This window comes from Balaenoptera borealis (genome assembly GCF_965194805.1).
Source record: "Balaenoptera borealis genome assembly, chromosome: 10".
NCBI lineage: Eukaryota > Metazoa > Chordata > Mammalia > Artiodactyla > Balaenopteridae > Balaenoptera > Balaenoptera borealis.
In genome coordinates this window covers 79,743,066-79,758,191 of record NC_138874.1, presented here as the reverse complement: position 1 = coordinate 79,758,191, position 15,126 = coordinate 79,743,066, and the positions used below count along the sequence as shown (strand labels likewise).

General features: G+C 39.2%; 1 protein-coding gene across 18 annotated transcripts in view; it reads left to right on the top strand.

Moving 5' to 3' along the window:
• The window catches only part of SGMS1 (sphingomyelin synthase 1), a 294,748-nt gene that overhangs the window by 171,714 nt on the left and 107,908 nt on the right, over positions 1-15,126 (top strand). For 17 of the 18 annotated variants that reach the window (XM_082339549.1, XM_082339540.1, XM_082339541.1 and 14 more), the window contains one exon: positions 13,592-13,672. The exons of the other annotated variant lie outside the window; for it this stretch is intronic. The gene's annotated coding sequence lies outside the window, so the exon portion shown is untranslated. The remainder of the gene's footprint in view (positions 1-13,591; positions 13,673-15,126) is intronic. 18 annotated transcript variants of the gene reach the window in all.

Below are 15,126 nucleotides of genomic sequence, written 5' to 3'. Positions count from 1 at the left end.
ACCTCAGTTTCATCTTCTGTAAAACTAGGCTAATAATAGTAACATGCCTCATAGTGCTCTTGTCAAGATTAAATGAATTAGTACCTGGGAAACATTTAGAAAAGAGCCTCGCGTGTGGCAAACAGTTTGTCTATTTTTACCTTGAGTAATATCCGTATTTTTAATACTATGTCAAAGCATTCAGATGCATTTAAAATGGGAGGGTTAAATCGTGTCCTAGTGAAGGCAATACCTATAGAGGTGTAAGTTCATGTTGAGGAGAGAAAACTGCTGGCTGCGTGGGACAAAATAAGACCTATTTCTTTCTGGTTTGTTTTAAACATATATTTGTTCTTGGTGCTGAGAGGAAAAGATTATGAAGGAAAATGCTGAGTGCAAGACCACTTTCTTTTAGGCTACTGAGAGCCTTCCCTAATGAGAGTTCTGGAAGGATACGACCTGGGGACGTTAAACCCCTTTGTTTTGATAACTCCCACTGCTGCCTTAGAGGCAGTATTATTACAGAGAAAAACAAGTTGATTTTTATTTTAAATATGGAAATTTCTAGGAGAAAAGGGAGCTCCAGTCTGCATTCTTAATAGCCTACCGAAAAAAACGCGGAAATCTCTCTCTCTGCAGTGGTTATTTGTTTACATGTGGTTACTTCTGCTGAAAATATTAGTAAACATTATTTATGTCCAAACAGGCTCCTTATATACAGCACCTACTACGCCAAAGCATTTGTGTAACGAATATCTGTGTAATGAATATATCTGTGCAATGAGTCAGTGGATTTAGGAGTGGGGATTTATAAAGCAGTGGAATAAGCACGCTTGCACAAATGTTTATTCTATGCCTCTTTTGACTTTCTTCCCTACTTAACATTCATTAAAAAAAAAAAAAGCAGATCATTCATAAGAAAAGGCAGCCTATTTTAGGGGCATCTCAGTTTACTTAGAAAATCATCCTGTGCATTGCTTTTGAAAATGGATTGAACACTTAATATGAATATTTATTCAGTGTTATTCTTTCCTCTTGCCAGAGGGCTTAGTTTTTACAAGTTGAAGCTTTGTAGAGTCAGGGGAAGTTAATCCCAATTGTTTTCCTCACAGAATATTTGATACCACTGACTTCATTATGTCTGGAGTTGAAGCTAAAGTTTGGTAGACTTGAGCATAAAGAAGCCTGAGAAATAGGAGGCCCAGGCCGTGCTTCTGGGTGACCCTGCACAGGTCATTTCAAGTTTTTTGGTCTATGTGTTATCATCTGTCAACTATGAGGCCAGGACAAGATGACTAATGAGGATTCTCCAGCTTTCAAATGATGTGATTGTAGGATATCCCCACCAGTTTCTGCTTTTAGCAAGACATCCTAGTCAAGTAAAAGGTCTCTGGCTCAGTGAGTTGTAGCTGTATGCTCTGCTTGAGAATTGTTACTTGAATTAATTTGTAGAAACTGTTGGTACTTGCTCAGAAGATTTCAAAATATATGTGTTTGATTTTTAAAGACCCTATATTAGCAACTGGATGGAACTTTAGATGTTTGAATTTTTATTCTGTTCTCAAAACCACCAGTACAGAAAATCTCTAATGTGTCTCTCCAATTATGGGTTTTATAAAGTATTTAAGTCCGTTATATCACATTTAAAACACACTTTTGTGAAAATTATTTTAGGATAGGTAGGGTCATAGTATATCTCGTAAGACGGTCAAAGTCCTCTTGCTGTTTCTTTTCTTCTTCTTGTTATTTATTTATTTAATTGAAGTATAGTTGATTTACAATGTTGTGTTAGTTTCTGGTATACAGCAAAGTGACTCAGTTTATATATACATATATATATATGTATATATTATACACACACATACATACATAGTTTTTCAGATTCTTTTCCATTACAGTTTGTTACAAGATATTGAATATGACCCTGTGCTATACAGTAGGACCTTGTTGTTTATCTATGTTATATATAGTAGTGTGTATCTGCTGATCGCAAACTCTTATTTATCCCTCCCCTCACCCCTTTCCCCTTTGGTAACCATAAGTTTGTTTTCTATGTCTGTGCATCTGTTTCTGTTTTATAAATAAGTTCATTTGTATCGTTTTTTAGATTCCACCTATAAGTGATATCATATGATATTTGTCTTTTTCTTACTTGACTTAGTATGATAATCTGTAGGTCCATCCATTTTGCTACAGGTGGCATTTAATTGTGTCAGCGTTTGGCATGTTAAATAGCCTTTGCAGGCCAGCCAGGGAACCTGACTGCCATTTACAAGATTGTATTTTCCTTGGTCATTATGATCCACTTTGTCTTCCAAATGGTAAGAATAGGGTGACAGGATGTGTGTGGTAAGAGAGGAAACTGAGTGTCTGAGTCTATAGTTGAACAGGAAGATGCATGCCAATGTGAGGGCAGGATCACTCTCCCAGGCCCTGGCCCCTGGCCTTCTCCTTCCTTCCCCTCCTCTCTCAGAAGGACATGTGGTTGCATCAGGAACTTGTGCCTCACTTCCCTTCTGTATTGGTTATCTGTAGCTGCCTGACAACACCACTACCAACTTAGTTGCTTAATCAGTGCAGAAACTATCTCACAGTTTCTGTGGGTCAGGAGTCTGGTTGTGATTTGGCTAGGTACTTTATAAGGCTGCAATCAAGGTGTCAGCAGGGCTGCTGTCTCATCTGAGGCTTGACCGGGGAAGGGTTTTCTTCTGAGCTCGTGTGATTGTTGGCAGAATTCAGTTTCTTGTGGACTCTCAGTTGCTTATTAACTGTCAGTTGGAGGCTGCCCTCCCCTGGCTCTCTCTGTAGGCAGCTCATCACTTGGCAGCTGGCTTCTTCAAAGCCAGCAAGGGAGAGAATCTCGTAGCAGAATGGACGATACAGTCTTATGTGATGTAACCACATGTCCTGTCATTTTGGTCTTATTCTGTTGGTTACAGGCAAATCACAGTTCCCACCCCCACTCAAGGGAAGGGGATTACACAGGCATGGATAATAAGAGACAGGGGTCGCAGGGACCGTTTTGGAGCCTGCCACATTTGAGGCTGGCCAGGAATATGGCTTCTCTTTATCTCTTCTCTTCCTCTCTGGGCATTCTCCTACTTAGCTAAGGGCACAAATCTCATCCTTCTGTCTCCTTCCTTCCGACTGACAGAGAATTCAACACCCTGGTGGCCTTTCTTCCTCTTTTCTGCTGTGGAAATGCAAGGAAAACGTAGCAGGAATCTCAGTCTTGGTAAGAAACTCTCATGCTTTGGGGGCTCTCCCCTGACAGCTGGTATTTTGTGTGTGTGACGTGTTCCCTAGCAGGTGTTTCTAAGTCATCATGAGGCTTATATAAACGACCTAAGTGGCACCTTCTCAGCTTTTACGTCTTCTGTTCACTGTTGTATTTAAGCAAGTGCTGAATCCCAACACTAGTTCACTTTCCCAGTGCCATCCTTTTAGAATTCTTGCTAGGACTGTGTTTTAGATTTTAATGTAGAATCATTAGTGGTTTGGGTCCTTTTACTCTTTGGCCCCATTAGCTGCTCTTTTGTGTCATTTCCCTTATTTCCCTCTTCTCTTCAGTACTCTTTAGGGGGTTTCTTGCCTTTCTCTGTCCTGCTCCTGGTCTGTGACTTGGTCAGTCTCCAATTATTGCTCTTCTTCATTGCTGAGGAGGCAGCGTGGTGTCAGTTAACAACAAGGACTCCTATGTGGGAAAAGAATCTAAAAAAGAGTGGGTATATATGTATGTATAACAGGTTCACTTTGCTGAACACCTGAAACTAAAACAACATTGTAAATCAGCTATACCCCAATAAAAATTTTTTTTAAAAAACAACAAGAACTGAAGCCAGGCTGCCTGGGTTTGAATCCCAGCTCTGCCATTTATTAGCTGAGGAATCTCAAGCAGGTGATTCAGTTTTGTTTCTGTGTGGCTGATATGAACAGTTCTGATTTTCTCACTGGCCAATAAGCCTCTGTTTGCTGCTGCCGCTCTTACTTTGCTCCCAAGATATGTGCACTTATATAGGAGCAATTTGTGCTTTATTACTAAATGAAACTTCAGACCAAGATTTTTTCTGGTGAAGTGGGCCAGAACATTTCTGAACTCATGAGGATACCTCTTTTTTTTTTGGTTAATGTTGCCGTGGAACTTGCTTTGCCTCCTAAGGATGAGGATAGTTTACTTCTTCCAATAACAACAACATTTAATGAGCACTTAGTGTTTGCCATGAGCTTTATTAAACTGTTTGCAGGCATTATGTCTTTAACCCATATAACAACATTAAGCTGTAGTACTACTGTTAGTCTCATTCTATTGATGAAGAAACTGAAGCTCAGAGAAATTAAAGAACATCCTCAAGGTCTTTAAGGTAGATTGGGGAATGCAGTTTTGTGTGACTGCAAAGCACATGCTTTTAATGACCGTAAGACACTATCTCCCATAGAGAAAGTCTAAACCCCTCTTCATGAACTAACTCCTTAGGAGAAAAGAGGCTAAGAATCCAAAACAATCATGTCTTACAAGAGCTTTTATCCACTTCTGCAGCCTTAGTGCAAGTGACATCCTCTAGCATCTCAGCTCTCAAATGATCTTGGTTTTGATGCGTGCCAGTCTCCTTCCACCTTGTGGGAGCTTGGCCTCGCCCTAGAAGGTAAAGTGTGCATTCAAAAAGGAGCGTATTCTTTTTAGCCAGGTTCCTGCGTGACTGTTGTAGAATATTAACATTGTAGGTGAGGTATGATTAAGAAATATTGAGTTTTTAACTGTCCCAGCCAGGATTTATACATCCAGATTATTCTCCTTGAGTGCATCAGCTAAGTTAATTGCTTGTATTCTGGTGATACTGCCATGGCACTGCATTCTCTTAAATGAACTTCAACTCAACTACCTTGTAACTCCTTCCCCAGCCCCAGGACTGAGCATAGTGTCTTCTGCCACATGGGTAGTTCATTAGTCGGTTGTTGAAATCACTTCTAATTCTTTCAAATAACCCTGGTGGTGGTAAGTGACCATCTTTGAGGTTGAATTTGATTCCTTGAACCTATTAAAATATTTTCCATCATAGCAAAGAATGTGTGTTTGTTCAAAAATCAGGAGCAACTAAACTGTAATGAGACATTTTCTTGTGGGCATTGTACACAGGTTTTGAAGGTACAAGAAGAGTACTCAGTTTACCCTGAGCAGACAGCGTCACTGGAATGAGTCCCAAAGCGATGAAGGGGTCAAGGAGAACTTTTTGTAGGTAGAAAGTTCTGTTTAAAAGTTGGTAGTGCCTCACCTTGTGGTCTTTGTTTTTCTTGAAAACATAGCTGACAAATCCATACTGTTGTTGAAGAGGCTGTGATGTGAAGCTAGCCTTGGTGATAGGCTGCCTGCATTCGCAGTGTGGCTTTTTTTTTCCACAGATGTCCGCTGAGTACTTGGCATTACAATGCACACCAGAAGAATTAGCACTAGTGGAAAATTTTCATTCCCTCCTTCAAGAATTTATCATCAAAATAAAGAAACTCAGTACTGATATGAAGAATGCTAACAAATGCATAGCTATAACTTTCGGTTTGCATGTTATTAAAGGCTACCAACTAAGATGGAGATTTTTATTTAACACTTCATTCAGATCAGCGTAGAAGAGTTTCATGTTGTTGTCAAAAGTGTGATTTGAACCTCTTTCCAAAACGTTCACCTAGAGAAAGAGTCTGAATTTGATGGACTATCATACTTGCACTAGCAAACACAATAATTGTAATTATATTTTGGGGACATAGTCTGTGGTGGGCACTGTACATGCATTATCTCTAGTCTGCATAACTGCTCTCCAAGGTATGTATTATTGTCCTTATTTTACAGACCTGGAAACTGAGGCTTAGAAGATTAACTTACTTGGCAGAGACCACACTGCTGTTAAATAGCAGAGGTAGAGTTCAAGACTATGTATTTTAAACTTATATCAAACTCTCTGCATTTTCCATGCTTTTAAAAGCCTTCCATACCAAGTAACCTGGAGTATAAAGCTACAGCCAGCCGATGACCATGTTCCTCGGTGTTGGGTACAATCTACAATACAAATCTTTGACTCTTCATTCCTTCCCTGCTATTTTTATTGGTGTTGACAAGTTCTTTCTTTGTTACCAGGAAGCTCTCTGTATTGATGGGGTGTTTTTCCATTCTCTCCCTTCTTTATGCCCCTCTTACACACACACACACACACACACACACCCTAATGGTCTGGATAACTTGGGATTTCTGCCTGTTTCATAACTGAGGTGACACCGTCTCTCATGGTACCTCAGTGTATGGAGACATTTTACAATTAATATTAATCTCTTCTCTCTGAATGCCTTTAACACTGAGGCTTCAGGTGAGGAAAGTTAACAGGTTCCTGTTTTATAAGTGTTGTCTACTTGGAGCCATATGTTCTTCACATAAAATGAGCAGTTGTTGCATTCTACTTGCTAGAAGTAAGATGTTTTCATTTGGGCTGTTCTGTGAAGGGAAAGAAATTGGAACTTCCTACCCCTTGGTTGGGGACCCTAAAATGTTATGAAATTGAAAAACAGAAGTAAAACATCATTCTGAATGACTTCCTTTTGGAAAAGGGGGGCACTTTGCTGAGCATAATCCATTATTCCATGACTTACTTGAATCTCCGCTATTTGAATTGGATATATGGACGAAGTAGCAAGTCTGATCATTGAACTCTGGGTGTCCCTGGTGCTGGGGTGATACCCTTGTTAGACCAAAGCTTGACTTTGGCAGATCATGTCTTTCATTTTATTTAATCCTCACAACCACACAGTATAGTAGGGGCCATTTGATCCTCTTTCAGAAATAAAGAAATTGAGGCTGGGTAAATGTGAATGGATTTTCCCAAGGTCACGTGGCAAGGAAGTAGTAGGATTTTGAGCCAAGGTTTTATTTGGGCATTGTCCTTTGATAGATGTTGGTGGTTTGGGTTGCTTTGTCATTTATCTTTTCTATCCTATAATCTTTATTTTTATTTTTTTATTTATTTTAATTTTCGATTTTATTTTATTTATTTTTTTATACAGCAGGTTCTTATTAGTCATCCATTTTATACACATCAGTGTATACATGTCAATCCCAATTGCCCAATTCATCACACCCCCCCCACCCCCCCACCGCTTTCCCCCCTTGGTGTCCATACGTTTGTTCTCTACATCTGTGTCTCTATTTCTGCCCTGCAAACCAGTTCACCTGTACCATTTTTCTAGGTTCCACATATATGCGTTAATATACGATATTTGTTTTTCTCTTTCTGACTTACTTCACTCTGTATGTCAGTCTCTAGATCCATCCACATCTCTACAAATAACCCAATTTCGTTCCTTTTTATGGCTGAATAATATTCCATTGTATATATGTACCACATCTTCTTTATCCATTCGTCTGTTGATGGGCATTTAGGTTGCTTCCATGACCTGGCTATTGTAAATAGTGCTGCAATGAACATTGGGGTGCATGTGTCTTTTTGAATTATGGTTTTCTCTGGGTGTATGCCCAGTAGTGGGATTGCTGGATCATTTGGTAATTCTATTTTTAGTTTTCTAAGGAACCTCCATAGTGGCTGTCTCAATTTACATTCCCACCAAAAGTGCAAGAGGGTTCCCTTTTCTCCACACCCTCTCCAGCATTTGTTGTTTGTAGATTTTCTGATGATGCCCATTCTAACTGGTGTGAGGTGATACCTCATTGTAGTTTTGATTTGCATTTCTCTAATAATTAGTGATGTTGAGCAGCTTTTCATGTGCTTCTTGGCCATCTGTATGTCTTCTTTGGAGAAATGTCTATTTAGGTCTTCTGCCCATTTTTGGATTGGGTTGTTTGTTTTTTTAATATTGAGCTGCATGAGCTGTTTATATATTTTGGAGATTAATCCTTTGTCTGTTGATTCGTTTGCAAATATTTTCCCCCATTCTGAGGGTTCTCTTTTCGTCTTGTTTATGGTTTCCTTTGCTGTGCAAAAGCTTTGAAGTTTCATTAGGTCCCATTTGTTTATTTTTGTTTTTATTTCCATTACTCTAGGAGGTGGATCAAAAACATCTTGCTGTGATCTATATCAAAGAGTGTTCTTCCTATGTTTTCCTCTAAGAGTTTTATAGTGTCCGGTCTTCCATTTAGGTCTCTAATCCATTTTGAGTTTATTTTTGTGTATGGTGTTAGGGAGTGTTCTAATTTCATTCTTTTACATGTAGATGTCCAGTTTTCCCAGCACCACTTATTGAAGAGGCTGTCTTTTCTCCACTGTATATCCTTGCCTCCTTTGTCATAGATTAGTTGACCATAGATGCGTGGGTTTATCTCTGGGCTTTCTGTCTTGTTCCATTGATCTATGTTTCTGTTTTTGTGCCAGTACCATATTGTCTTGATTACTGTAGCTTTGCCGTATAGTCTGAAGTCAGGGATTCTGATTCCTCCAGCTTCTTTTTTTTCCCTCAAGATTGCTTTGGCTATTCGGGGTCTTTAGTGTCTCCATACAGATTTTAAGATTTTTTGTTCTAGTTCTGTAAAAATTGCCATTGGTAATTTGATAGGGATTGCATTGAATCTGTAGATTGCTTTGGGTAGTAGAGTCATTTTCACAATATTGTCTTCCAATCCAAGAACATGGTATATCTCTCCATCTGTTGGTATCATCTTTAATTTCTTTCATCAGTGTCTTATGGTTTTCTGAATACAGGTCTTTTGTCTCCCTAGGTAGGTTTATTCCTAGATATTTTATTCTTTTTGTTGCAGTGGTAAATGGGAGTGTTTCTTTAATTTCTCTTTCAGATTTTTCATCCTTAGTGTATAGGAATGCAAGAGATTTCTGTGCATTAATTTTATATCCTGCAACTTTACCACATTCATTGATTAGCTATAGTAATTTTCTGGTGGCATCTTTAGGATTCTCTGTGTATAGTATCATGTCATCTGCAAACAGTGTCAGTTTTACTTCTTCTTTTCCAATTTGTATTCCTTTTATTTCTTTTTCTTCTCTCATTGCCGTGGCTAGGACTTCCAAAACTATGTTGAATAATAGTGGTGAGAGTGGACATCCTTGTCTTGTTCCTGATTTTAGAGGAAATGCTTTCAGTTTTTCACCATTGAGAATGATGTTTGCTGTGGGTTTGTCGTATATGGCCTTTATTATGTTGAGGTAGATTCCCTCTATGTCCACTTTCTCGAGAGTTTTTATCATAAATGGGTGTTGAATTTTGTCAAAGTTTTTTCTGCATCTATTGAGATGATCATATGGTTTTTCTTCTTCAATTTGTTAATATGGTTTATCACATTGATTGATTTATGTATATTGAAGAATACTTGCATCCCTGGGATAAATCCCACTTGATTATGGTGTATGATCCTTTTAATGTTTTGTTGGATTCTGCTTGCTAGTATTTTGTTGAGGAGTTTTGCATCTATATTCATCAGTGATATTGGTCTGTAATTTTCTTTTTTTGTAGTATCTTTGTTTGGTTTTGGTATCAGGGTGATGGTGACCTCATAGTGTGAGTTTGGGAGTGTTCCTTCCTCAGCAGTTTTTTGGAAGAGCTTGAGAAGGATGGGTGTTAGCTCTTCTCTAAATGTTTGATACAATTCACCTGTAAAGCCATCTGGTCCTGGGCTTTTGTTTGTTGGTATATTTTTAATAACAGTTTCAATTTCATTACTTGTGATTGGTCTGTTCATTTTTTCTATTTCTTCCTGGCTCAGTCATGGAAGGTTATACCTTTCTAAAAATTTGTCCATTTCTTCCAGGTTGTCCGTTTTATTGGCATAGAGTTGCTTCTAGTAGTCTCTTAGGATGCTTAGTATTTCTGTGGTGTCTGCTGTAACTTCTCCTTTTTCATTTCTTATTTTATTGATTTGAGTCCTCTCCCTCTTTTTCTTGATGAGTCTGGCTAATGGTTTATCAATTTTGTTTATCTTCTCAAAGAACCAGCTTTTAGTTTTATTGATCTTTGCTATTGTTTTCTTTGTTTCAATTTCATTTATTTCCACTCTGATCTTTATGATTTCTTTCCTTCTGCTAACTTTGGGTTTTGTTTTTTCTTCTTTCTCTAGTTCCTTTAGGTGTAAGGTTAGATTGTTTATTCGAGATTTTTCTTGTTTCTTGAGGTAGGCTTGTATAACTATAAACTTCCCTCTTAGAACTGCTTTTGCTGCATCCCATAGGTTTTGGATCATCGTGTTTTCATTGTCATTTGTCTCTAGGTATTTTTTGATTTCCTCTTTGATTTCTTCAGTGATCTCTTGGTTATTTAGTAACATATTGCTTAGCCTCCACGTGTTTGTGTTTTTTACGTTTTTTTCCCTGTAATTCATTTCTAATCTCATAGCGTTGTGGTCAGAAAAGATGCTTGATATGATTTCCATTTTCTTAAATTTACTGAGGGTTGATTTGTGACCCAAGATGTGATCTATCCTGGAGAATGTTTCGTGCACACTTGAGAAGAAAGTGTAATCTGCTGTTTTTGGATGCAATGTCCTATAAATATCAAATCTATCTGGTCTATTGTGTCATTTAAAGCTTGTGTTTCCTTATTTATTTTCATTTTGGATGATCTTTCCACTGGTATAAGTGAGGTGTTAAAGTCCCCCACTATTATTGTGTTACTGTCAATTTCCTCTTTTATAGCTGTTAGCAGTTGCCTTATGTATTGAGGTGCTCCTATGTTGGGTGCATATATATTTATAATTGTTATATCTTCTTCTTGGATTGATCCCTTGATCATTATGTAGTGTCCTTCCTTGTCTCTTGTAACATTCTTTATTTTAAAGTCTATTTTATGTGATATGAGTATTGCTACTCCAGCTTTCTTTGATTTCCATTTGCATGGAATATCTTTTTCCATCTCCTCACTTTCAGTCTGAATGTGTCCCTAGGTCTGAAGTGGGTCTCTTGTAGACAGCATATATATGGGTCTTGTTTTTGTATCCATTCAGCAAGCCTGTGTCTTTTGGTTGGAGCATTTAATCCATTCACGTTTAAGGTAATTATCGACATGTATGTTTCTATGACCATTTTCTTAAGTGTTTTGGGTTTGTTTTTGTAGTTCCTTTTCTTCTCTTGTGTTTCCCACTTAGAGAAGTTCCTTTAGCATTTGTCGTAGAACTGGTTTGGTGGTGCTGAATTCTCTTAGCTTTTGGTTGTCTGTAAAGCTTTTAATCTCTCCATCGAATCTGAATGAGATCCTTGCCGGGTAGAGTAATCTTTGTTGTAGTTTCTTCGCTTTCATGACTTTAAGTATATCCTGCCACTCCCTTCTGGCTTGTAGAGTTTCTGCTGAGAAATCAGCTGTTAACCTTATGGGAGTGCCCTTGTATGTTATTTGTCGTTTTTGCCTTGCAGCTTTCAATAATTGTACTTTGTCTTTAATTTTTGCCAGTTTGATTACTATGTGTCTTGGTGTGTTTCTCCTTGGGTTTATCATGTATGGGACTCTCTGTGCTTCTTCGACTTGGGTGGCTATTTCCTTTCCCATGTTAGGGAAGTTTTTGACTATAATGTCTTCAAATATTTTCTCGAGTCCTTTCTCTCTCTCTTCTCCTTCTGGGACCCCTATAATACGAATGTTGTTACGTTTAATGTTGTCCCAGAGTTCTCTTAGGCTGTCTTCATTTCTTTTCATTCTTTTTTCTTTATTCTGTTCCACAGCAGTGAATTCCACCATTCTGTCTTCCAGGTCACTTATCCGTTCTTCTGCCTCAGTTATTCTGCTATTGATTCCTTCTAGTGTAGTTTTCATTTCAGTTATTGTATTGTTCATCTCTGTTTGTTTGTTCTTTAATTCTTCTAGGTCTTTTTTAAACATTTCTTACATCTTCTCGATCTTTGCCTCCATTCTTTTTCCGAGGTCCTGGATCATCTTCACTATCATTATTCTGAATTCTTTCTCTGGGAGGTTTCCTATTTCCACTTCATTTAATTGTTTTTCTGAGGTTTTATCTTGTTCCTTCATCTGGTACATAGCCCTCTTCCTTTTCATCTTGTCTATCTTTCTGTGAATGTGGTTTTTGTTCCACAGGCTGCAGGATCGTAGTTCTTCTTGCTTCTCCTGTCTGCCCTCTGGTGGATGAGGCTATCTAAGAGGCTTGTGCAAGTTCTCTGATGGAAGGGACTGGTGGTGGGTAGAGCTGACTGTTGCCCTGATGGGCAGAGCTCAGTAAAACTTAATCCGCTTGACTGCTGATGCATGGGGCTGGGTTCCCTCCCTGTTGGTTGTTTGGCCTCAGGGAACCCAACACTGGAGCCTACCTGGGCTCTTTGGTGGGGCTAATGGCAGACTCTGGGAGGGCTCATGCCAAGGAGTACTTCCCAGAACTTGTGCTGCCAGTGTCCTTGTCCCCACGGTGAGCCACAGCCACTGCCTGCCTCTGCCGTAGGCCCTCCAACACTAGCAGGTAGGTCTGGTTCAGTCTCCCCTTGGGTCACTGCTCCTTCCCCTGGGTCCCAGTGCACACACTACTTTGTGTTTTCCCTCCAAGAGTGGAGTCTCTGTTTCCCCCAGTCCTGTCGAAGTCCTGCAATCAAATCCCACTAGGCTTCAAAGTCTGATTCTCTAGGAATTCCTCCTCCCGTGGCCGGACCCCCAGGTTCAGAAGCCTGACGTGGGGCTCAGAACCTTCACTCCAGTTGGTGGACTTCTGTGGTATAAGTGTTCTCCAATGTGTGAGTCACCCACCCAGCAGTTATGGGATTAGATTTTACTGTGATTGCGCCCCTCCTAATGTCTCATTGTGGCTTCTCCTTTGTCTTTGGATGTGGGGTATCTTTTTTGGTGAGTTCCAGTGTCTTCCTGTCGATGATTGTCCAGCAGCTAGATGTGATTCTGGTGTTCTCACAAGAGGGAGTGAGAGCATGTCCTTGTACTCCACCATCTTGGTTCCTAATCCTATAATCTTTAAACAATTTGAGAAATAGAGCAATTCAAGTGGAAAGCAACATAGATAGTAGCTTAATTACTGATTAAAACAGGATTGGAGAACTGAGAATTGTCAGTTACCTCCTTCTCTAAAGCATGAATTGGTCCTTAGTAACCCTGATCTAGTCATCCTAGTCCGGTAACAGCTGGAGAGAAGCCTGCAGAGAGAGCTGGCTGGCCCTCCCAGAAGCAGGCAGCCCTTGTCGTGCTTATTGTGTGGAAGTTAGCTTGGCCCCAGGTGTTGGAGAGAACAAGAGGGAGACCCTTGCTGCCCAGCTGTGTGTGCGGCCTCAGCACTAAGCCAGTGCTTACTCTAGCCTTCCTGGGTGATAAGTCACTTGCTTTTGAGAAGGGAAGAGGGGCTGGGGGGGAGAGGTAGAGAGAGAAAGTGGCTTACTCTAATACTGCTTCCTCCCAAGAAAGACTAAAAATTTCTTCCTGAAAACATAAGGGAGGGTATTTTAAGAGTGTCCACCCCAAACCCCAACAGTAGAAATACTGCTCTTTAAAGTTTTTTCTCTTGAGGTGATCTTTTGTGTTGTTCTCTCCTGCCTTTTTGATTTTGGAGAGAAAAGGAGAGACAACTATGTTTTTCTCTGTGTTTTGGGTATAAAGAAAGGAAAAGACTAATGTAGTAGAAACCAGGAAATGGTGTTTATGAGACATATAATCAGATTCTTTCTTCTCATGGCAGGTGATGGCAATGTACAGGAACAATGGGAGAAGCCGGTAACTTATAGGAAGCGAAGATGACAAGAATTTAAAAAAATGATCAGTGAGTAAAATTTTGTTAGCCCTTTAGAATTCCATTGACTACAGGGTGAATTTTCTGTAAGAAACCATGGTAAAATAACAGCACAATTAAATACCTCAAAAGTTTAAAAGAGAAAATTTTGAAAAGTAAATATCCAAACACTTCAGAAAGTTGGTGTCAACATTTGAGAAATTTTGCTTTTGCATTATTCTTTCTTGGTAGAATGTGTCATCTTAAGTTGGGTATGTCAGTTTGGTGGATAGAGCATAAGTATTTAAAGAATTGAAAGAGGATTCCTTTTATATTAACCTTGGAGTAGCCCTTCTCAAATGCAGATCATTCTTCGTTCCACTGGTTCTGTGGGCCCCATTTCTTACCCACTTTTTGTGGGTACATTTTGGAGGTAAATATGAATAAACTTGGTGAATATGAATAAAATTCAGCTCTTTGTCTATTCCTCTTCGTTACACCCTTTTTTTTTTACATATCAAAGGCCATTAGTGTTTGTTAATTATCTGACAGTTATATGTGGTTGGTTTTGGTTTCGTTATGGTAATGATAACGTTAGTAAGTGGGGTAGTTACTGGAAAGATCATACATTTTTGAGTCAGACATTCATAGACGTGGCTCTTGCTGTTGTGCTTTTAGTAGTTACTCAGCCTCTCAACCTCAGTTGACTCATCTGTATATTGGATTTGATAATACCTCTCATGAAACGAAATACCATGGGGATAGTACTTTGTGCTGTGACTGGTACATTACAGGGCCACAATAAAAGTAGTTACTTTCTGTCCTTATATTTGTATCATGACTTATAGTTTGCAAGCCTTTATCTTGACTTAGAAGACTGGCCAGCTGAACTTCCTGAGCCACTGTCAGGCAGTGGTGTGTTAACATTGCAGGTAGTGATATGCAGGTAAATGTTTAGAGCCAGCCCTGATGGGGGGAGGGGGTTGTAGTGTTTGCTGATTTCCATGGTGTGAACACTCCCACCGTAGCTGATTTCACACTACCAGCAAAAGTCACCGCCAGCAGAGTTGGGAAGTGATGTGCAGGGGCACACTGTTATATGATTTCCTACCAACCAGGTACAATAGTTGCAAAGAACATCAAGAGCATTGATAATAGTAAAACAGGAAGTGACGTGTTTTGAGTATTTATGATCTTTGTTCTTAGTATAGTTTAATTGTATGTTTCTGTAATTTAATTTTTAATGATGGTGTGTTTAACAACTACCTTGCCAAAAATCCTGAGAATATGCAGTTTCTTCTAAGGGACTGGTATGAGCTGGCCCCAGCACACCACTGATTGTAAGTTTCCTATTGTGAAGACATTTCCAAGCCACAAATCTTCAATTATCTTTCTCAGCCCTGGTGGTAAGAGTTTGGTTTGGTTGATAAAAGCAAACCTGGTCTGGCTTTGAATCCATGCTAAGTAACCCAAGTTATCATGCCCCATAGCTTCTGGAATGAAGA